The sequence below is a fragment of the Columba livia genome, chromosome 1 (genome assembly GCF_036013475.1).
Source record: "Columba livia isolate bColLiv1 breed racing homer chromosome 1, bColLiv1.pat.W.v2, whole genome shotgun sequence".
Taxonomy (NCBI): Eukaryota; Metazoa; Chordata; class Aves; order Columbiformes; family Columbidae; genus Columba; species Columba livia.
Window position 1 is genome coordinate 178,651,468 of NC_088602.1, and position 23,749 is coordinate 178,675,216.

General features: G+C 36.2%; 1 long non-coding RNA gene across 1 annotated transcript in view; it reads right to left on the reverse strand.

Moving 5' to 3' along the window:
• LOC135578199 (uncharacterized) overlaps nucleotides 1-14,425 on the reverse strand; it is a 37,066-nt gene extending 22,641 nt beyond the window's left edge. The window contains exon 1 of the long non-coding RNA XR_010469534.1: nucleotides 9,815-14,425. This is a non-coding gene — a long non-coding RNA (uncharacterized LOC135578199). The remainder of the gene's footprint in view (nucleotides 1-9,814) is intronic.
• Between the last annotated feature and the right edge of the window lie 9,324 nt (nucleotides 14,426-23,749).

Consider the following 23,749-nt stretch of genomic DNA (forward strand, 5'->3'; position numbering starts at 1 on the left):
CAGGAGTAGGAGATCTGCATCGTTTGCTTTCCAGAAAAGTCAGTCCTAAACACAGGAGCCATACATATTGTCACAGTATAGCTCAGTGTTAAGCCAGTTCTCCAGCACTTTTGTGCCCAAAGAAAAAGGGATGGCCAGTGACGCCATAGCTACATCAAAGATCAAAGCAGAAAAATGCCTTGAATTTCTCTGTTTATCAAGCTGCTACTAAGCTCCTTACCAAAGAATTCAGTGAATCATGGCTGGAGCGCTGAGCAAACTGTAAAATTTGGAACTAGAAGATAGAAATAGTGAATATTTATAGTTATTATACTGTAAAGGAGTAAAAGTTACCCTGCTCAACTAGAATATGCCAGATAATAGAACTATGGCATGCTTATTTAAGTAACAGATATTTTAATAATAAATGTCAATATTAAAAACACATCTGAAATAATGAATTTATACAAAGTTGCTAATGCCCTCTATTAGATGTTGTTAAAGTGAATGGAGTAAATGGAAGCAGATGATTGTCTGCATATGTCCAATATTAATACCCAGGATTTAATACCTACATCTAGTTTATTCAGAGATAAATCTTCATTTCAAATAATTACAAGCTCTTTTACTGTCTGGTTTTAGCTTTCCAGAATTGCAATCAGAACAAGATCTGAGTGTGTATCTGGTTTTCAGGTTCCTTTTTCTTTCAATATTATTATTTGGTAATTCAGCTGAGATGGCTTGAAATTAAATTTAACAAAAATTATATTAAAGTGGAACAACAATCACTAGACAGTAATAAAAAAAAAAATAAAAAGAGTTATGCTTGTTGATTTGGTGGAATAAAACAATTAGAGCAGCCCATTGAGATTAAGAGCAACTAAACAGATCTCTGGCATAAAAGTTGTCTCTGCTTACTTTAAATGGGGGCCATGAATTTACCCTGTTAGTATGTACTATAGGATGGTGCAACAGGGTGTGAAACAGGGAATCATAAGCTTTGTAACACAGGAGACTTCAGAAGAAAAACATTGTCTGTGGAACTCCACCTCTACAGATCATGGCAACCAGAGTCATCAGTTCTTTTAACAGAAAATGAATTCCATGCATTCATGGCTATATTATATGTTTACAAAAAAATCAAACTTAGAAAACTTCATTTAAAGCAAGTCACACCATTCCCCTATTTTTAATAATTTCAACTGGAAAAAGGCATGCTCTGCTTGGTCATCAGCCATATTGGAGTGTGTGTTTATAGAAGGCTGATCTAGATTCAACTCCTGTTTTCCTTCTCTTTATCATGCACACCATAATTAGCCTCTAAATGTACATTTTTTTCCCTTTTAATTTCCACATTGTTTTCTTTTAAAAGCATCTTTTAAATATTGAGCAGTGTGAAGTAATTGCCATAAAAGCACAACATATTACTGGGTAGTTGAAATCTGATGTTTCTTCACTATTTCAGTGCAGCAGATTGTCAAGCCAGCCCTGTTTAGGATGAACAATTCTCGATGACTCCCTGGGGTTTGTTACAGTGAAGCCAGACTGCACTGGGAAAGTACTGACAGATTTTTTACTGCTTTTTCATGCAATTAAAAGAATGGAAACAAAGTGAATGAACACCACACGATCCCCTGCTCTCTCCAGAGAGCGTCTCACAGAATGTTCTGCAGATGACTGGTGGCCCACAGAGCACAATTGAGGAGCTGCTGGAAGAGAAGTGGTTTTGCAACGAGCCTGCTTTGCTTGCAAGTTGAATATGCATTTAAAAGTGCATTTTTCTCCCACATATTTTACATTCCACACAAAACTCACATAGACTTTCATTAAATTTTCTGCATTTAAGAGTCCTTGTAAAATCATCATAATCCATGTGTTTTCACATTCTATCAACCCATAGAATCACTTCGCAGCATTTTAGGAGTAGTGCCCAGGTCACCTAAAGAAGCAGCAAGTTGATGTTTCTCAAATCAGAACACTAAACAGAAAAAGTACAATAGGCCTTTTTGGCATTAATATTGATCTAAATATTATAAGACATAACGGTATTCAAACTGGTTGGTTTTTTTTTTTCCTTTCTTATTTCTGAACTATTTTTTAGACTATACGACTTCATAATCTGATTTACTCGTTTATAAAAACATCAGTTACACTGCTGGTTAATACAGATTAAAGCATTTTTACACTCACAGTCAATGAAGGGATGCTTATGTTATGCATTTTCTGATTATGGATATAAACAGGCTGAAAATTATGTGGCTTATGATGCAGATGACATAAAAAAAAGAAGTAGGTAGAAAGTAAAGGCAGGAACTTTCTGTGTCCTAGATACAGAGATACCCTCTCCTCTCTGAATAGGCTTCACAGTATACGTTTTTTTCAATGCTAGTTTTCCAACAACAGCCCATTTGAGAAACTACACTAATATTCAGAACAGTTTTGGATTTTTCTATTTTCTTGTCCTTTTTGGATCTTTTTTGTTGTTTTGTGTTGTTTTTTTTTTTTTTTAAGAAAATCTGTTTGACTCAGAGTGGTTTTAACCACTGCAGTGATCCATAATCAAGCAATCAAGATGCTGCAGCTATAAAGGTGAACTGGATGCAGCAACACCGAGAAATCTGATGCTTTATGAGAATTGTTTTTTGTTTTCAGAATATCTCAGTTGTTTTTATTCTTTAAACTTTTAATTTTATTTTATTGCTTGAAGTGTCAGTACTTCTCCAATATTTATCATCACAGGCATTTATATCCATGCCTAATGCAGGATCAAGTTGTGAAAATCAAATGGATTTGACACAAGTGCACAAAGCAAATCTTACTAAAGGAAATGTACAGATCACAGTGAACCTTGAATCAGATTCACAATGAGTGACCTGATGCACACTAAGGCCACTGAATTCCATTTAGGACTTAAAAATAGTATGCAGAGCATTTATCATGGTTTAACCTGAGCTGGCCATCACAACCACAGCAGCCACTGGCTCACTCCCTCACCCCACCTCCAAATACGTGAGAGAAGCAAAAGGGAAGGGAGAAACTCATGGATTGAAATAAACATAGTTTAATAAACTAACAAAATAATACTAATATACCACTCCTAATAATAATATATGCAAAACAGAAAATAAAATATAAAATAAAAGATGCTCAATGCAATTCCTCACAAACTCTGTCTTCACCAAGCAGCCTGTCCTGGGAAACAGCACCCTGGTCCTAAACAGCTGATCCTGAAGGAAGAAGAAAAAAGGCAGAAGGGCCCAGAGGGCCTTGCAAAATGGCAGGATGGTAAAAAGCCGGACATAAGGAAACTCCCAAATGGAACTCCACCAAAACAGAGCAGAACTGGAACCGGTCTCTGCCTCTCTAGCTGAAAAATCTGACTCTCCTTAAATATGAAGCATGATTCTAATGGCATGGAATATTCCTATTGATCAGTCTGGATGTTAGTCAAGCTCTGTCCCATCTATGTCCCCCTTCCCAGCTGCCTCACACCTCACACAGAGCTCAGAAGGACCTTGTCTCCCAGACAACAACTAAGAGAACAATAAGGTCTTCAATTCTTTTTTGTTCCAATGCAAAGACACTGGAAAGTTACTTGACAAAAAACATTAACTCTGTCCTGGGGTGTTATCTTCTGTTCTCAAACTAAATCCAACCACCCACCATGCTAGCTATGAAAAATAAAAGTTTCTAACTGCATGAAAAAAATTAACTTGCTTTCAGTAAAACCAGTGTAGCATTATATATTTATGTATGTATATATATGACTTTAAGTCTGCCAAAATACAGCTAAATTGTTATAGCCTTATCATGATTATTTTTAGCAACATATGTTGCTAAATATGGCATGAAATCAAATTAGTCAAACTATTCAAGCAAATGTAATGAAACCATCTACCTTTAGGAGGAACTACTTTCTAATTAAAAAGTAGAAACATCATTAAAATCAGCAACACTGAAACATTTCCTTTTAACCACAGAAAACTTAGAATGATTTACTTTCCTTCAGAGTTGTTTTCCCAGCTGTACTTAACTGTAATTATGTCATGTTTATTTTAGTAGAAAGATCAATTTTTTTAGACATTAGTTCAACAAACAGTTTAGACTTTAAAGACCTTCCCAGAGCATCTGTTTAAAAAAGACAGAAAGTTACGACTACAGGCCCTATGGGCATTCCAAAATGGTCTGAGGGTGGTACCCCTGTTGTAAGGATTGTAACCTATAAAATTAGTAAGCTTATGAAACATCAGATACATATATGTGTGAGAGAAAATTGTCTGTTGAATAAAAAAGCCCTTTAACAGATGAGATCTGATCAGATCTGAAAGCTGATGTAAGCTACATTCAGTTTTTAAATAAAGGCATTCTTAATAGTGATAGTAATTTATTAATGAAACAAAATAATTATAATATGGTTGAGGGTTTTGCATTCTTTTATTTCAGGGTGATAAGATTAAGTAAGGTACTATTTTAAAAGAAAAACACAGACATCGTGACTTGGTTTAATATCTATTTTTTTTAATATTTGTTGTTAGGATGACCAAAAAAAAGGATCCCTCAACTAATTTCACCTGCCTATAAGCTAGAAGTCTGGTCTAGGCAGATTTCTTGGCCTCCCTTTATAGTCAGCATCACCTTCAGAAGGAGGTGCATCTTTTCTCTTCTGAAGAAGTCATTGTTACTTTCAAACAAAGCCACTGTGTAGTCCTGGGCTGCAACATCAATAACAGAGGTTTTTCAATCTATCACCCCATGCACAAAAAATGAAGTAGTTTACATCTGCCCAAACCAAGTTTCCATTTCCTAGGCATTCAGCTATTTTCTTCTTACTCATCCACTTAGACTGCGGTTTCCCCTCAAATCTTAAGCATCAACTCCCTCTAGAAGTTCAATAACATGAAAATGACCACAAGGACAAGTGGCAGCATGGGAACATTGGCCATTGCATAGGCTCAGTGATACCAATGGACCTCATGCTGTGAGTAGTGTTTTGGTGGTTTGGGGGTTGTCCACCACACAGTACAAACTATTCCATATTTTTAAAACACAAGCTTCCTGATCTTGCTCTTCCAGTTCAGAACAATACAACTGAACAAGGCAACAAGATTTGCCACAATATTATAAACTGCAGCATGCATTTCATAATAGTGTAATTGTCTCTTTTTCCTTTTAATTTACTTCTTTGAGGTTTAACCTAGTTGTCATATCTTGAGTACTAATAAGAGTGCCAAGAATCTTCATCTTATTCAGTCAAAGACAATTAATGAAGTCTTCAAGAAAAATAACCTCTGGTTTAACCATGATATAATAACCAAAGTAAATAAAATGTCTGGCACATTCCAATACATGGTTTTCACAGATAACTTTATTTGATGAATTCAGCTTTTTATTCATGAAGTCTTTAGGATCAAATATTGTTCCAGGAAGGTTTGTGACCAACAGTAGAGAGGCTGAAAGATGAAGGTTTTTGTAGTGTCACAATGAACCCACTGATTAGCATGAGCAAGAATATATGTAAAAAAGAAAAGCAATGAGCTGCAGAACACAGCATAAGGCAGCTTTTCAAATACTTTACTGTCTCTAAAGGGACAGTTTAGCACAGTAAAATAGATGTTTACTGAATGACAAAAATATAATACCTTCAAAGTAATAAGACATAAAAATAATATATTTGTTGTCATTTAAAACAGAAAAGAAGAAATTAAGTGGATAAAAATTGTGCCAAAGACTGTATCAAAATAATTCATCCAACAAGTTTTTCCTCAGGGGTACAGAGAGATGAAATGATTGATTGTCAGTTAATCTATGTTAAGTTTGCATATTGCTATATAAAAGTGGGAGAAAATATGACATTGATTAGAAAACTAGAGTGTTTTCTAATCAATGATTAACAGAGATTAGGATATGCCGCTATATGCAGATATTTCAATAGATATTCTAAACATCTTCCATGGACAGTTTTATTCTTTAGAAATTCCTGTTTCTAAATGGGAATCATCTGGAGCTCTTCCACTTTGGGAAGCCAAGGCAGGGTAGCAGTTAGGTATGAATCCACACCTTACCACTGGCCTCCTTAGCCAGGTACACTCCAAAGAGTTGAAAATCTAGAAATATCCAATTCCACTCAATTTCCATCCTAAATGCAATGTAGGTGAAGTCAAACTTTTAGGGAAAAGAGCTACCTTCTACAAAAACCCTTCTACATAGGAAGCTGATACGATGTAATTCTTACACTGCAAGTTGATACTCCTAGCATATAGTCATATGCTATTTTCCCCATGTTGAAAAGTTCTCACAATAAACATCATCTTCCCTGATGGGGATTAGACAGTAAAACCATACAAAGGTACTGTTGTCTCTTAAAAAGATGAGGATGGTTTGCAAATTTAGTAAGGATGGATAGGTTCATACTACTTCATGAAAAATATTCTTTATTTATAGATAGATTTCTCAAGAATATTAAGAGGTTTCTTAAGAATATTATTCAAGCTTGTTTGTTTGTTTATTTGTTCAATTATAAATCAGACCATAAGTATTTACAGACAGAGGCACTGAAAACAACAAGCTTCTCGCAGACAAGATGTGACTGAACATACTGCATGAGGAGCGGTAATATTAATCTTCACTGTTTAATACAGCAACCCAAAGAGGCCATCTGTCTGTCATTTGCAAGCGTTTCATAAAACCTACTGAAGCATAGATTTGGATGGCTTGTTGGAACTGGGATAAGAACCAGGAAAAAAGTCATTGTATTCATTATACTCATCCCTAATTGCTCATCCTTTAGGAAATAAACAATACAGTTTCTACTGAACATGAAATAAAAATGTTTAAAAATGCAGATGGGTGTGTGGGCACAATCAGTCACTTACAGAATGCTTGAAGAAATTCATGCCTGGCATGTGAATCCCTTATCCAGTTATTTGTTCTATCTGCTCTTGATTTATGGTAATTAAAACCAAAATTGTTACTTTATATGAATACTTCATTATTAATAAGAGACAAAATAGGTGGAAAAGTTTATAAAAAATGGTGTTTTATTAAGCAAGGGCAACCTGATTCTTGCAGCCTGAAATGATTTGAGCATCATGAGGAGCAGCAGTGCTCAGCACACGATACTGGTTCACTGGGATCACTAATGAAAAGGAAGTACTCAGAGAGAAAAACAAAATCAAGCCAACAGGAAGGCCAGTGTACATGACTCACATTAGCTCTTTGCTCCCTGCAATTGTCTGCTGAACAAATTTCAGGTCTGCATAAATAAATGGAGAAACCATATAAAGATGCTTTTGCTCCTAATCCTGAATGTATTATTTTTCCTCTTGATCTTGGAGTCTTTGTCATTTCTATTATGTTCCACTTATTCTGTTTTACAGGCAACTAGCTCCCTTTCAGTGAGCAAGGAGCAGTAATTAGCGGTACTGTCAAATTTATGTCTACCAGGGGCTTTAATTACTGTAGAAGAGGCCTATTTAGCAGGCAACCAGATCTGGGACATACTGTTGTGATCCAAATCTTGTAGTACTTCATTATCAGGTTCATATTATAGAAAAGAAAATGCTCCTAAACTGGATATCTCAACTGATATTTGTTGCATTGATATCTATTTCTTTTTTTACAGCATCACAGTCCCTCCTGAGTTGAATGAAAGGAGTCAAAACATTCCACAACCTTTTTACCTGTTTTCTGAAAGGGTGAGTCTCCATGAGGTAGCTGCTCTCAGAGCCAGACAAATCCTCAGACAACTCATTGCGATCAGGTCATTAGAAGACGTACCAGAGACTAGGATGATTATAGCTTCCCCTTTCTCTCCTGCTAGCATTACTCAGCACCACTTGTGCCTGACAACCCCATTCACAGCACGTCTGGCTCAATCCCCAAATCAGACATTTTTTCCTAATTAATTGATGACTGTTCACAATATGTTTTCTACTATTCTAGTCTCATCTCTCATTAGCAGAAGGGGTTTTGATTGGCTTTTGATCCAGAGAAGCATATTTTACTTTAGTCTGTTAGATTTGCAAATAGGATGAATTGTTAGAAATAGACTTGCAGAATATTAAATGTGTGGAAGATTGTATTGCACGGCAGTGGCCAAAGGCTCAGATGCTGCCCGGCAATTACAGTTCTGCAGGACGCTTAAATGGAAGTAGAAACATAGAATAATTTGGGTTGGAAGGAATCTTCAAAGTTCATCTATTCCACCCCCCCAAATGGAAAGTTATTTAAAAGGTGATTAAGAGTATGTGTACACGACTGCATTAAGACACTCTGTGTGTTCCTGCAAATATACCAAAACAAAGCAATAGCCCACTCCTAAGTTACTACCCACAGCATGTCAGCTAGTCCCTCCCTGGTTTAATTAAAGATTCTCAACCTCTAAGCTCATCACGAACACTAGAAGTTATAAGGAAAGTATTTTGGACCATTCCCAGAAACAGCTTAAAGGAGATTGTACAATCTAGGATGGTTCCACACCATTGAAGTACAGCATACAGGGATTTTCAGACTGCAGGTCTTCAGGACTGGACTACATCTTTGTCACAATTCTGGAGAACAAGAATGTAAAAGCTCCTATAAGCATACAGAATTTGATGGCTCCTTCTCTCCTGTTAATGGTGGTCTCCCTTTCTGACAACTTTAAAGCTTTCTAGTGAGATAAATGTTTCTGAAAAACTTTCTGTGAGATGAAATTATAACCTATTTTTCTACCTGATTCACATCCCATGGCATTTTCCTGGGCAAATAGAAATGTAAAGTATTTTAGAAATCTTCAGGACATAGGATGAAAAAATGCATGAAATTTCAAGGAAAAAAATATCCTTTTGATCAAAACCAACATTCACAGTAACTATATCAGAAGCTGAGACACTGTGCATGAACTGCAGGTAGTCCAAAGCATTGCAAGATGTACAGTGTTGAAATATATGCTATTTTTACTTCCAACTCATTGAAGTCCTCCATTGCTATTAATAAACTGAACAAAATATTTCTAATTTATTGCTATTACCAGTAGACAATACAGCCTAAATATTTATTACATATATAGCAATGTATGTAATACCTGACAGACATTGCCTAACAACTTTCCAAATTCTAAAACAAATAAGTGAGATTCTATACTAGCATGTATTCAGAGTCTACATCAATGGAGATGTTGCATTAGTGTATAATTAAGACAAGATTGTGGTTCTAAAGATTAAACTTCAGCATTCCTGCTCTTAAATGTGGCTCTGTTAAGCAGTAAAAATAGAAAGGTATCAGATGACAAGTCTTGACTAATTTTCCCAGGAAAGATTATAAAATGAAGAAAGCTATTTTTCTTAAGGGAGTGGATTTCTGTTTTAGCTAATTATTCCACTCAATTTCAACAGCTCATCTGGAACTTTTAATTTACTTTGCTTTCCACTCCTAATAGCATTTTCTCTTGCAAATGTGATAGAATTCTGTCAGCATTCTCCTCCTGTTTTCCTAAAGACTAGAGCATTCAACTCTTTTGAGAGGCCAATTGTCTTCCTTTTCCCCTAAAAAGGAAAAAAATAGTTTATTCTGATACAAAGACACTCTCAACACAAGGACTACCTTACCTATGATCAATAATATGTTAGAATATTTTACTGAGAAGCTGTTTAGCAGACTTTCCACTCCATTTTAGTGTTACAAAGACAGAGGAAGCAAGCTTTCAGCTTGCATGTGGATAAGAGTTCAGTTTTCAGTTCCTATTTTCCCATAATAGAGCTCTAGCTAGAAAAGCTTTCATTTTCTGCTCAGCTCTTTATTTCCCTCAAAATTGCCTTTACAACCCTGCTTTTAATAACTATAAAGCAATAGTTACCTGCTTTTTCATGGTGTATCTCTCTTCCTATGCCTTCACTTCTTCCTCATTCCCTCATTCTTCATTCTCAGGCTCACAGCTTGGACTCCAGTCCAAACCATTTTGTTCCAGGTCAGAGTTATCCATCCACAGTGTGTACAAAGGGCAGAGAGATTGGGGCAGAATAAATCCTGCAGCATTGTTTGCATGCTGCAGAGTCTTGCTCAGCTTGTCATACAGCACACACATACAGAAAAGCCTAACTCACTGAGGGGCTACTTTCAGCTTCTGGTTGAAGGAACCCTCGCAGGTAGCTCTGTGGAAGCTTCCTTCTGTGGATCTCCACATCTCTGTCACATGTAGTGTTTCCAGGAGGAAAAAGATAGAAGCTGTGAGAAACTCAGAGAGAAAGACATAAACATTTCAAAATCCCATGTACTACAGAGTTCAGGTCCCAGCACAGAAATGCTCCATGACAAGAATATTACAGATGTTCAAGCATTTTGGTTTTGGTTTAATGGGCAATCTGAAATATTTCTTTGTTGATCAAAATGTTTTATTGGAAAGTTACAATGTCTAAAATTGCAAACAAATAGAAACATTTCTTCAGAAACAGCTAACAGAATCTTCTTAATACTTTCATTCTCTTCATATAGAGCTACTGCAACTCATTCTTTAGCCAGCCAAAAACCGCTTGCTTTTTTTTTATGTATAATCTATTATTGCCCAGTTGCAAATAGCACTTTAATCACACATTCAGTGGAACTGTGAATGTAGTGCTGATATTTCTCCATGACAAACCTGCTGAACTGTACCGTCTTCCTGCTTTATGTTCAGTCAAGTCCCTCTGATGCAGCAACAAACTCATTCTCTCCAGTGGTTCATGAACTCCACATTGAATAATAAATAACACAAAAGAATGCCAAGGTTTCTACTCAGGAAATTATTTACAGAGACGCTGCTGATGCAGAGGGGGCAAGAAGTCAAGCTGTGTATATCTACCGTCAAATTTTCTTGTACTGCCTTTGAAGTACTGCTTTGTGCATTCTCACTTTCGAATTCCCTGACAATAATATCCTTGCATCATCTGTATTTTTTCCATACAGCTGAATATGTGCTAACTCAAAAAGAAAGCTGCCATGAAGTGTTTCTCCTGATGCAGCTAAGTCCAGCCTGAATCAACACAACCTGTCTGCCTCTGAGTCTTAGTGCTGTAGATATATTGGTCTGAATTCCCTTTCCCCAATACGCACATGTACAAAGAGACACCTGGCCACAACACCCCAAAGACTGGATCCTGTCTTCTAACATATTTCAGCTTTACTATTTCCAGTCCACCACCAGCCTATTTCTGGGCTATGACTGGCTGCATAAGTTAGAAAGGAAAGAAGGACTGAGAACAAGTAATAAATATTGTCTGCCATGCAAACACAGGTTTCCCTCTGTAACTATTAATAACGTTGAAGGAAGTGCTGATGAGGCACTTGTCCACACTCTAGAGCACATGTCCCTTGCTGCAGGTTCCACTTCAGGGCTCAAAGAATAGAGTTTTATGATATTCAAGCCAATCTCACAGCCTGCTTTTACTCTGTACCTCTCCATCTTATTTTCCTGGTGCACTGGTACTTGTTTGACTCCCCAGTAATTCAATTCAGCTCACTGAAACAGCAGCCTTTGGAAGCAGTGAAGTTTTTTTTTCCCCTGGTTTAGTTTGCTGATGGTTTGGGAAGCTAACCCATCTTTCAGAGGGCTGGAGGGAAGCAGCAGGGATGTACAGCCAAATAGGTAATGGGGGGAAACCACTGTCTCTGTAAAACCAGCTAACAGGTGACTAGGTGATAAGATGCCATACATTAAGGGGCTCCTCATTCTCTTCTTGCAATTTTCACCTCTTTTGGAAGTAAGGGAGAGGTTATAATAAAGGCTCCTTCCCCAGAATATTTTATCTTCATAGAAAAGTGGCATAAGAACAAAGTTTGTTGTTTTGGTTTTGTTTCTTGTTTGTTTCTTTGTTTTTCAGAAGAGATTGTTCACCTTGCTCTCTCCATGTATTACAGTATTTTGTGCATACCAAATATACAGATGATCCTCTGGTGGCCTTTGGGAGAAAAAAATCACCTTTATGTGTCCTCTGTATACAAGAATTTAAGCAGAAATCAGTGTTTCTAGTCAAATAAATATATGTAGTATTTTAGCAGCGACTGAATTCAATCCATAATTCAATCTACAAAATCCATACCCCTATTTTTAGACTAAAATTTGAAATTAATAATGGTCCCTCACAGATCACATACAAAGAGATGAACTTTTAAGAGCCCTCATGCATCTTACCAAATGCCTCAGTCTTGCATTACTTAGAATGAAAACTACACTGCCTGGCCCAAGTTTCTTGTCCATTATTTTGTTAGATTCCTAACATTAACTTTGTCAGTGTTACTAATGAACTGTAATGTTCCTCTACTTTTATTTAAATATGTTTTAGGTTAATTATAGTTTATATTTCAAAAATATGTTTTAAAATAATTTAAAATAATTATGAGCCTTATTAAGATGCAATAAAAACTAAAATTCATGAATTACTAAATAGCCATGTTTATAGCATCAAAGAGCCATTCCCTATTTCCTGATGCTTTTTAAACTTGGTACAGAATCAGTGGCAAAATACTTTTAATCTTTTATGTCATCTCTAGCTTCATCAAAATGATATGTTTCCATGTAAATGATTAAGAAGCTGAATCACAGTAATGGATAAAACCCTAATATTTCTCATTTTTCCAACCAGCATCAATTTCCTTTTCTCTGTTTAACAAGTTCATATTTGGTTTCATTTCTAGTTTTTGTTTATTGTAGTCTTTTGTCATTATTTGAAGGGAGTTTCTACAACACAGAAAAATGTCCAAAAAAGATCCCATACAAAGAATTTTCAAGAAGCTCCAGTGTAATTCAGTTTAAAAAAAAAAAAAAAAAAAAAAAAAATGTGTGTTCCATTCCATGGCAAAGACAAATGTTAAAAAATATGCAAGAAAACTGAAATTACATTAGAATTATTCTGTTGAAAGCAATTATTAGGAAACAGTGATGGCATAGGTGAATTAATTGAACTGACTGCTAATTCTTTGTTCTGAAACACATTCACAGATTTCCTCTCAGCTCTTGTCATAAAATATAGCCCTAATTGAAACTTAATAATTATCATGAATTTAACTTTGTTCTTAATATGTGTATTGGAAAGACTATTAATTGCATGTGTTCCTTGGAAGATAATAGCTAGCTATTCTATATTGATGCTCTCATATTTTACACATTACCAAAAAAGCTTTAGGTGATGGCTGGATTCATTCTACTGAGAACACTGCTGAGCTGTTGAATAACCTCCAAAAAATTGCATAAAATGATTTTTTATGTAGCAGTTTATGAAGAGGTTGATCAAGAAAGTATTTGATGCTATTTCTTATACAAAGTACTGAATTAAATACCTAAAAACACATGAGGAAAGCATTGCTATACCACTAGTTTCTATGCATCAGTCAAAGTCGTTGAAGTAGTACAAGTTTGCAGGAATTTTAAAGAAAGTTGAAAATGATAAAATATATTGGCTAATGGTCTAGAATGGGAAGTGACTAAAAATTAAATCATTTTTAAGAGCATTGTCTTTTTCACTGTGAATCAGATTATTTGGCTGAAAAACTAAAAGTCAAGAAAGTCATAAATCTTGTATTCTTCTTCCAGTTTAGAAATAAAAATGAGATGGAGAGGATCTATTAATTCTACATCTTCAAAAAACTTGGTCATCTCCTGATTCAGTTAAAGCTTTAAGCACAGCCAGTATTTCTTCCATTGACAGGGCAATTTAAGCACCTGATATTTTTATTGCTTTTATTAAAGAAGTGAAGAAGGGTTTCTAATTCAATAGAAAGGAAATCTGGTTTGCGTATAAGTGGATTCTAATTTTCAATCAAATGCAGCTTGCCACAACTTCCAAGATATATATTAGTTACTCAGTAATCAAGAAATATATCATTTACATTTTTTGATGTTGAAATCACTTAGAAACATTTATAAATGCATGTAACACTGTAAATGTTGTTCAACTTAAAGAGATTTTATCTTTTGTATGTCAAGGTGAATCTTCAAGTTTAAAGGTTACACTTAGCTGAAAGTAAGGATTCAAGTGAGATATATTTGCAATGTTATCATCCAGAACATTAATTGAAATGTAAATGTGCAAAAAAAATGTTAAAAACAATTACTTAAGTTTTCCTGATCATTGATTTAAATCATTATTTATGATCAGTGAATTAAATCACTTAAATTAAATTTGATTTACAGGTGTAGGGCACACAAAGGCTGAAGTATGTATTTTGATAACAGAAAAATTATCACTAAACCATATTTGGAAGTGAAACAAGCAGAATTTTCTCTGAGAATCCAAATGTTGAACTGATAATGTGGAAATATTAGACACGATCCTCACAATAAATAAAAATATCCTTTTCTTCACCTTTCAATAAACATATTGACTTTCCAAACCAGTAATCAAATAAATTAAATAAATAAGAAACTGTGTTTTCATTTCCAGTTGTAATGTTGTGACAGCACTGTAAAAAGACAATTTAATTATTCTTTTGGTTGTGGATCATTTAAAATACTCCCTACAATCTTCTGGACTTCAAAGTCAGTAAATTGTCAAATGCTCCAGTTTGTTAGAGATTAAACCAGTGACATCAACCATAGCCTTTTTCTAATTACACAAATAATGTAAGCAGTAAAGCCCTGGATTACATTTCTTCCTAAAAGTAAGCAATCTGCTGTTCTAATTCTGGCTTGCACGAAGCTTGAATCAAATTATATGCATGTTAGACATATCCAGGATAAACACGCAATTTCAGAATCAAAATAATTTCTTGCAGTTGCATGTTCCACTCTTTTTCAGAAAGACTCTGTTTCATGAATGTTTATTAGTCCTAAGCAAAGCTAGATCAATTTTTAATTAAGCATAAAACAGAAATAGCTTTTTTACTTATTACATGCAGAAGGGCTTTTTTTTTCCTGCTCAAACATAATCAATCTTGAATATAAATCCCTAAGCAGAGATGACTTACTGAGTCATGTGTTGGCTTGATGCAGCAGAAAAGCATAATAATGGATTTTGACATGGGTTTTCTTCAGGGTCGTCCTGAATTCTTAGCATCTTGGAAGAGCATCCTCTTCCATGCCTCTCTGTAAAATGTGTGCATCATAACATAACTGGAGCCAATGGCTCAAAAAGGAACCATACCAAATCAAGGTGAAAAAACCCAGTGGTTACTATGGGCAGGATGTGTAATATTGAAGCAAACTATCATGGGAAGTGGTGGACACTATTTCTTACTATTGATAATTCATGCCTGAATACATTGCTGGAAAACACATCTTACAAGTAACTGCTATTGCAGGGGCACCCATGTGAATCTCTCTGCTTGTTTGCATAGACAACTCAAGAAGGCACCACAGTCCTGTCTTAAGTTGAAGCGTACGGAGTAAAGAAATAGTTAAAAGTTGAGTGTCACAGAAATTATCTTACCACTGGGTTCTGCCCCTTTTAAGTCAAATGATTTTCATTTATGCCACTGTATTTAATAGGGCTTTATGTGCATGTCTGTGTTCTTGGAAATTCAGTACTCACTGATGAATATTTTAATGATGATAAATATTAGTTTCAAATTTGGGAAATTAATATTTGATTAGTAGATATTTAAAAGGAAATTAAGTCTTTCTAAAAAACTGTTTACCTTGCATTAAAGAGGACACCTGTGTTTTTATTTTTGTGCAAAGCTTAAGACATTTAGTTAAATACTCATTTCACTCATGAACAGACACCAAAAAAAACCTTAGGAAGTAAAAAGTATGAGTTTTTGTGCTGTACTCAAGTTTCACTTTCCAGAATTTTCAGCTCTTAATATATGTACAATTAGTTAGATCATTTTATTAACTTTTAAGGAAAGAATCGTCATTGCAACATAATATACATGGTTCAAAAATTCCTTTAAAAATTACACTTCTCAACTCAAAGCAGAAGAAACTACTACATAAATCTAGGAGTGAAATAGTAAGGAAAAAGCCAATAAATGTGTATAATTCTGGTTTTCCTATTTAACTGAGGTCATTATTTGTCTCTGTTCTTCATACTTTTCATCTGTGAAAAGTTTAGTCATAAGCTCCATCTTCATTAAGCTCTTGCAAATCCATGTACATACTGATGAATAAGAACTAAGCAGTATCACTGCTCTTCAAACAACTCTTGAAAGGAACAAATGCTAAGCTCTGCAAATCAAACAGCATTTAAGAAAAATTAAACAATTGATTCTTTCCTCATCCTTTCATCCTGAAAAGTTCTAACATTACACTGAGTGGTCCCAAGGTGCCTGACACAAAACACAGTACTTGCAAAGCACTTTGCCCTCTCTGACTGCCCATGACAAAGTAACCCAGTTTGTCCAAAAAGTTATTCCTTTCCAATATTTTCTGTATGGCTTGTCTGTGAAGAGTAGAGGGCATTTCCCCAGGCAAGAGTTTTCAAGTTTGTTCACTTCAGCTTTCTCTGGGTTGTTTCCCTTTCCCAGTGGGTAGTTAGCTCTAAAAGTGTCATTACCTGAAAGTGGAACTTTTGCCTGAGAGGAAGGTAGATCCTCCTGCTCTTCTTGAACTTTGCATGGCTCCAGAGGGACTTTCTTGGCATCATATAACTTTTGAAAGTTGGTTGGAGAACTCTCTAAGGCAGAAGATAAGGACTTCACAGATGAAGCAAGACAACCTAATGCCACAACAACAATTTCACTACCAGAAATGACCTATCAGTCATACCTGAATTTTTTTGTAACGATAGAGGAAAAGGGTTTTTTACGTTTTAAAAGCTTACAAATATGCATAAATGTCACTGTGAATTAAGTGTTTCAGAGCAACAATTTACTACCATACAGTATACTAAACAGTTTGGAATGAGTGTACTTTCCCAGGCCAAACACAAACTCCTTAAAAGTAGAACTGTGCATTCACACAAAGTCCAGCAGAGCTTCAGATCGGAGTTCAGAGTTCAGCACAGCGGGAGTCTGCTAGAACTGTATTTAACCACAGTGGGTGGCTCCCTATAAAACACCACCATGGCTTAAATTTGATATATCACTTTTAAATTACAAACAAAGTATCTTTCAACAGAGGAATTCATGAGGCTTAGTTTCTTGTGAATCTTGCAATGCTGGATTTCTCCCTGTTGTAGTAGCTCCAGCTTTTATCCCTATAATGAGCCCCTTTCGCCTGCCACAGTGCTACCCATCTCCCCACACAAACCCTCACTATCTGTGTCCTCCAAGCCAAACACGGGGGCCGGTTCCCAGCTTAGCTGTGCTGAATTTCTCAGCAGCATTCATCTGGTGACCGGCCAGCAACAGGCCAAACAGAGCCAGCAACTTGCATGTTTTTCTCCCAGGGAGAAATATGCACTAACCGTAATATGCACTAAATTTTAATAACTCCATAAAAAAAGGTCTGTTCATCTGAGAAATGTGATTAAGAGTGGACAGTAGAGTAACACTTTGTTCTCATGGAATAAAGATATACGGACACACAGGCAGAAGGATAGCATAGCCCTTCTTGACTTAGAAAACCTATTTGAAGATTCTGTGTTAATGAAACTCACACAAGGAAATTTGTATTCATCACCTTACACTTTCAAAGAGAAGCTTAGCAAGAGGGTTTTTTTCCCGATTTTTTTTTTCCATTTAAACTCTATGTAGGTGCATAGAAAAATAAGAAAAAATCTGAAATACAAAAGAAGGCCACTGTTTTGTACAATATCTGACAAATGACTTTGTGATGCTGATCCCACACACCAGATGGTATACTGCCATAACCAAAACTGATGCTGACATAAATATTGTCCATAGTTGCAAATTTTAATTATTTTTGGATGCAAAACACATACACATTCTTTATTATCTGAGGTTTTTTCATACAACTTTGAAAAATGCAAATACTGCTAATCAAAATATTGCTTTTCATTTGCAAACATACTTGATTAGTTAGTATAACTGGGATAGGGACAAGACTAGTTTCATTTTTTTTTTGCAGCGTGGGGTGATTTTTACTTTCAAAAAATCTTTGACAATTTGCTGTGTTTTGCGATATGTTTGAGTGGATGTACAGATAAGTTGTAAAGCTGATTTCCCTTAGAACCTTGAGTTCTTCTAAGTTAAATCCTCAGGCCGAGTGAGGTGGCTATTAGGAGCCAACCATGGCTCATTCACATGGTGGTGATACGCATAGTCAGGCTTAGCTGAACAAAAGCTTAGTTTCCAGTAAGATTTCCTTCCCATTAGATTAGAAACATGTAAACTGGGGAAAGGAGGAAGGCAGAGGAAAAAGTACATTTCTGGCTGAAGAAAAAATTGTGGGGAAAACAGAAGAGCGCTCTGTAACTCCAGACAGGTGCTGCAGTCTACCTGTATACTTTATTTTATACAAGTGACCATCTCACAGAAAATTGCTGTCAGACTGCTCACAAAAAGCTGCCATCCACTTCCAATATCTACACTGAAATTAACAATTTTACAGAATGTTACTAGGCAGCATTGAGTGATCCAGAGGTTTTCCACTCAGGAGGAAACTTGTCAATCATATCTGCCTGTGAAAGGGGATCTAAGTTTTCTCAACTTGGACAAGCTGAGGTGGGACATGGGAATGAGTTGCTCCAGGAGACTGAAAGTAGTCAAGACCCTGATAAACCAAATCTGACTTCGAAGTTGGCTCTGCTTCGAGCAGGGAGGTTGGACCATATGACCTCTAGCAGTTCCTACCTATCTAAAGTATTCTGTGATTACCTGACTTTTTAATAAATCCCATGTTTCACCAGAGTTTCTGATTCACAGTACATGAGACACAACGTCAACCAGAAATAAGCTTATCTTTGTTTAGTTTAGTTCACAGCCCTTCTCTGTGCATTTTACAACAGTCACTGGTTACACTGTTGCCCGTTATGTTTTCCATTATCATTTTGCTCTCACACCCACCTCTAAGCACATCTCTTCTCTACTGTCACAGAAGGATCTCTCATTTTCCAGCTGCTCAGACCCCAGGAGTGGTCATTATAAAAACAGAAGAGATGGACTCCCAGTCCAGATGTCAGGTTCAAGACCCAGCATAACCCTCAGCAGCAGGTTTTTCCTCCTCGGTCTGTCCTAGACTAGGGCTTTCCCAGTGCAGGCAGAAGCTTTAGGGTATTTGCTTGGTAAAAAGCAAGCAGTCTGTTTGTCATTGTGCAAAATGTAATTATTCAAAGGTTTATAAGCTGGCTACTTCCTCACAAATTCCTGCAAAATAAGGAGGTGTTAGAGCATTTCCAAGAAAAACTCATCAGAAATGTTAATACAGGCAATACCAGTTGTTCATTTTTCCGTTTTTCCTAGACATATTTCAGAACATTTCAGAAATGTCAGACACTTCCTAATCAAACATCAGATAGGGCAGATAGACTCTGTGGGATATTTTTGCTGCAGATGTCAAATTTTCACAAGGTTGTAAGCAACCAAAACCAGGGACTTACATGTGGAAGTACTCAGTGACCAAAATATGGTGTTACAAGCCTTTCCAAAATTAATCCCTTGGTTGCTGTTTAAGAATTGATATGACAAACTAACAATCTGGAGCATAAGTTTACATGAGAACATACTTGCTCTCTAGTATCAAGTACCCACCAGCCATGCACTGTCAGTCCAAACCAAAACGAAAATCAAGTCTGTATAAAATCAAATTTTGATATATCTTCATCTAAATAAAAGCTCTAAATAGGAATGCACATCTCACAAGCACTGGGTCAGCTCAGGTGATGTTAGCTATTGCAGGAGCTTTGCCAAACATACCATACATATTTTTGTCTAATAAACCAAACTATATTTCCTTCACAAACAACTGAACTATTCCTCTACAGGGTTCAGAAGAATGCAAGAGAAGTACACGACTGCTGGAAACTCATGATCAGAGATGAATAGGCAAGGTTTGGAAACAGGGTGATTACTGACTGCATCTTCCCATTTTCCCACCCAAAAGATATGTAGAAATGCAAAGATGAAATCATCCTGCAGCTACTGATGGCACTAACTGAACTAAGGAATAAAGAGCATAGATGACCTGATAGACTCAGTCAAACTATTCGTACATACTACCCGAGAACATGCTTTGATGTTTGGCTGGGTGCAAGCCATGGGTCACATCACAAAACTCCTAAGAAACAAGAGCATGAAAGAAAATGTGCTGGTACTGACTGTTCAAGATGAAAAAAGTAGCAATGGCCAAAGATGAAAAAGACAAAGTTGTTCCAACAGAAAAAAAAAAAAACAAAAACAACTGACTCTCAAAATTTACTTCTACGAGTTAGGAAAATTCCCCTCTGCATTTCAATTGCCAAAAAGTGTACTACTACTAAAACCAGACTTAGATTCTTACTTGGATCTTAATCTTACCATTGTCTCCACTCACAATGATCTCCTTGACATGCTACTGAATACAAATGTGAATACAGAAATCAGCACTAGCAAATCCAGAGAGAGATTAATGGATTAATGTGAGGCCAAGAATAACCAGAAAAGATGTCTGAATTGTCACCTCCTTACAGCGTCTCCCAATTTGTATGATCGCAATTATCGTAGTGATGCCATAAAAACAGGGAGCTATATTTGAGCTCCAAATAAGGTATTTGGAGTTCAAAATGATAATCATATCTATGTAGAAAGGAAACCTTGTAATAACATAAATATTCATTTTATTGGCTTATTTGTGTTCATTAAAAGCAGATGCTCTGCAGCCAAAAGAACAGGAGCTTACTGCAAGAGAAAAGCAGACTTGGCTGGTTAAAGCACAGCAGTTATTTTACCTCACCATGTGTTGTTTTTCAAGCTTCTAGCAGTCACATGTCTGCCGGAAAAACATGGTCATCTGTGAGGGCACAGGGAACTGATCAAATAATAAAGGATTTTTCTGATAAAAACTGATCTAGTTCTAGGGACAAAACAGCAAAATTCCTTCTACAGGTTAAAATGGCATTTTATTTCCACTGCTTGTAATGTAGGCTTCCTATTTTAAGTATTTTATTTACTAATACAATTAAAGTTTTGCACTGATTTTTTTTTTCCTTTTCCTTGGACACAGTAGTTCATATAATAAACTTAGAAAAAATCAGTTGAAGGCAGATATGACATGCTTCTGACATCAAAATTTGCTGCTTTATAAACCTCTTCCCTCTGGTTACTTGCTGACACGAATGACAGAGATGTGTGTGTCCTAGGCAAAAAAAAAATTGTAACTTAGCTACATGATCTTAGGCAGACTTAGATTTTGCATTTTAAATTATAGACAAAAATACAGTGCAAGAAAGGAAAAAATAAGATCGGTTCAGGCAACAGTGATAATGGTGGGATGAGTTTACCTGAATGAATAATGGATAGAGGGCTGTCCATTCTGCCCTGCATTTTTAAAGCCTTTTGAAATTAACAGGTCAGAAGACTCTGAAGTGTCATTTACCAGAATTATCCAATTCCTTTTTAATTTCAGTAATACCTAGCAATGTAGCTCTCTCGTCAGTCTCTTATCAATTAGCTTAGCCATAAATGAAGCTATACTAGTTCCTAAGTGAAAGTACCTGCTGAAATCAATTATACCGTATGTACATAACCATTAACACAGCTGATTACAGTCCTGCACGCTTAAAGGCAAAAATGGCAGAGACAATGTACAGGATCTCCCACTTTTCCTTCTCCAGGGACTGGACACTGTAATCTTATGCTCAGCTGTTCTGTTTCTAACATGATGCCTCAAGTAAATGAGGCTTATGTAGACAGGCTGTCTGTCTCCGTATCTGTCTGTCTGCAACAGCAAAACTTACAGAGGGGTAGAAATCTCTAACATAATGGTAGACCTACAAGCTCCATAAAAATAATCACCTGAGTAAAAGGAGAAGCAGCAGTCAAATGCTCTGTCTATGAGAAAACTGAGCAAGAGAACATGAGATTTTTAACTTTGCTAAAGACTCCATCTGGTCAGGACAGCTAGCAGATGCTACAGTCACACAAAAATCTTCAATTGGAGCTCGTTTGCTTTGTGGAGCAAACCACAAAGATTAAAAAAAAAAAAAGAAAAAAAGTTTTCTTGTTTCATGATTTAATAAATCTAATTCTTCTTTCAGGACATTGACATGATAATAGAAACCAACCAGGAGGCAGAGAGGCTCATTTTCTAACATATGCTTTTTCATGCTCCCAGGCATTTCTGCTTTACTTAATGTTACTGCATGTGGTAGGTACAGTAATGACTTCTGTAAGCTTACAGTTGCAGCTTTTTTTTTTTTTTTTGGCACAAGGTCAAAAGACACTTCTCCACTCTATTTGAAATATTCTTTCCTCCACTTTAAAATGGGTCTCAAGTTCTAGCATTGTCAAGCTTTTTCCAGGTACTTTTGAAGTTCGAAGGACAAGCTGTTTCAAAATATTTTGTGATTTTTCTGAATATGTTAATTTTTTCTCAGGGAAAACTTTTTCACTGAAAGGGTTGTCAGGCACTGGAACAGGCTGCCCAGGGGAGTAGTTGAGTCACCATCCCTGGAGGTTTTTAAAGATGCATTGATGAGTTTCCTAGGGACATGGTTTAGAGGCAGACTTGCCAATGTTAGGTTAATGGTTGGACTCAATGATATTAAAGGCCTTTTCCAACCAAAATACTTCCATGATTCTATGATTTTACAAAAACCAAGCACTCAGACAACATCAGCGATCCTGATACCACAGTTGTATTGGAAACAAATCCTTACTAGCGAAGACCTCAACTGTGTACATTGATAAGGGTATATATTACATTTATGAAATTTAGTCTTAATGAAAAGGCATTCATTTACATCCAGGCATTAACCACTATATTGAACAGGGATACTGTCAAGACCACAATTCAGTCTTAGAACTCTTGTCAGATCATATGCCTCAAAACTTAGTCAAATTAACAAAAACAAACAAACAAACAAAAAGTTATTTCAATGACTCCAGCCCTTTATACCAATAATAGGGCTTAAAGGGGACTTTCAGGCATCCCTTACTATGAAACTGAGCCCACAACAGATGCTGATTCTGTCTTTTACCTCAGCACAAGACACAAGCCAGACTGAAAGAACAGGGCAGAGAATTCCAGTTTCTGAAAACACCGAAAAACTCAAGAGCAAACTGTGCTGAACAACATTGTGATCATTTCAGTCCTGAAATCTAAGGATCAGGAATAAGAAGAAAAAGGTTGTCTGCAAAATCTGAAGTGGGTGGGAGTCCTGCTCAGTGTGAGAGGCCAACCCAGCCCTCCCACAGGCACTGCAGGTGGGAGAGCAACATGAGGCATTATGGAAACATGTTGCTGCTCTGGACTGTGCTGGTTTATGGCCATAACAGAAAGAATGAGCAGCCTGCTGAACATGACTCTGCATGTGAACGAAATTCTACTCTTATGCTAACCCTTGCTGATTTCAAGATACATGGTTATAAATAATGGGCAATGTGTCCTTTTATTTCCAGCTCATATATTGCCAAAAGAAATAAGCAGGGAAGCTCCATTCAGTGACAGCTCCTGGCATATTTTTTTCTCTATATCCCTTTTTTTTTTTTTCCAAAAGTGACTAAAGATAATGGATAGTTGTGCTCATCCCTGTTATTAGTTGAAGAAAAGTCAGGGCAGTTTCAGCCTGGATTAATATGGATCATAAAAGACTTTGCAAAGTAAGTGTTCACCAAAGTAATACACAATTTTCTTTCTTTCCTACGTAGTTTTCCTATGCTATTTTGCAACTGCTTGCTAAATATTAGTAGTAAAATATTTGGTTTAAAAAGGACACTAGCTAGGGGGGGAGGCATCATAGTAGCTGTTAGGAGCTTCAGTTTGTTGTTTTACAAAAGGTAA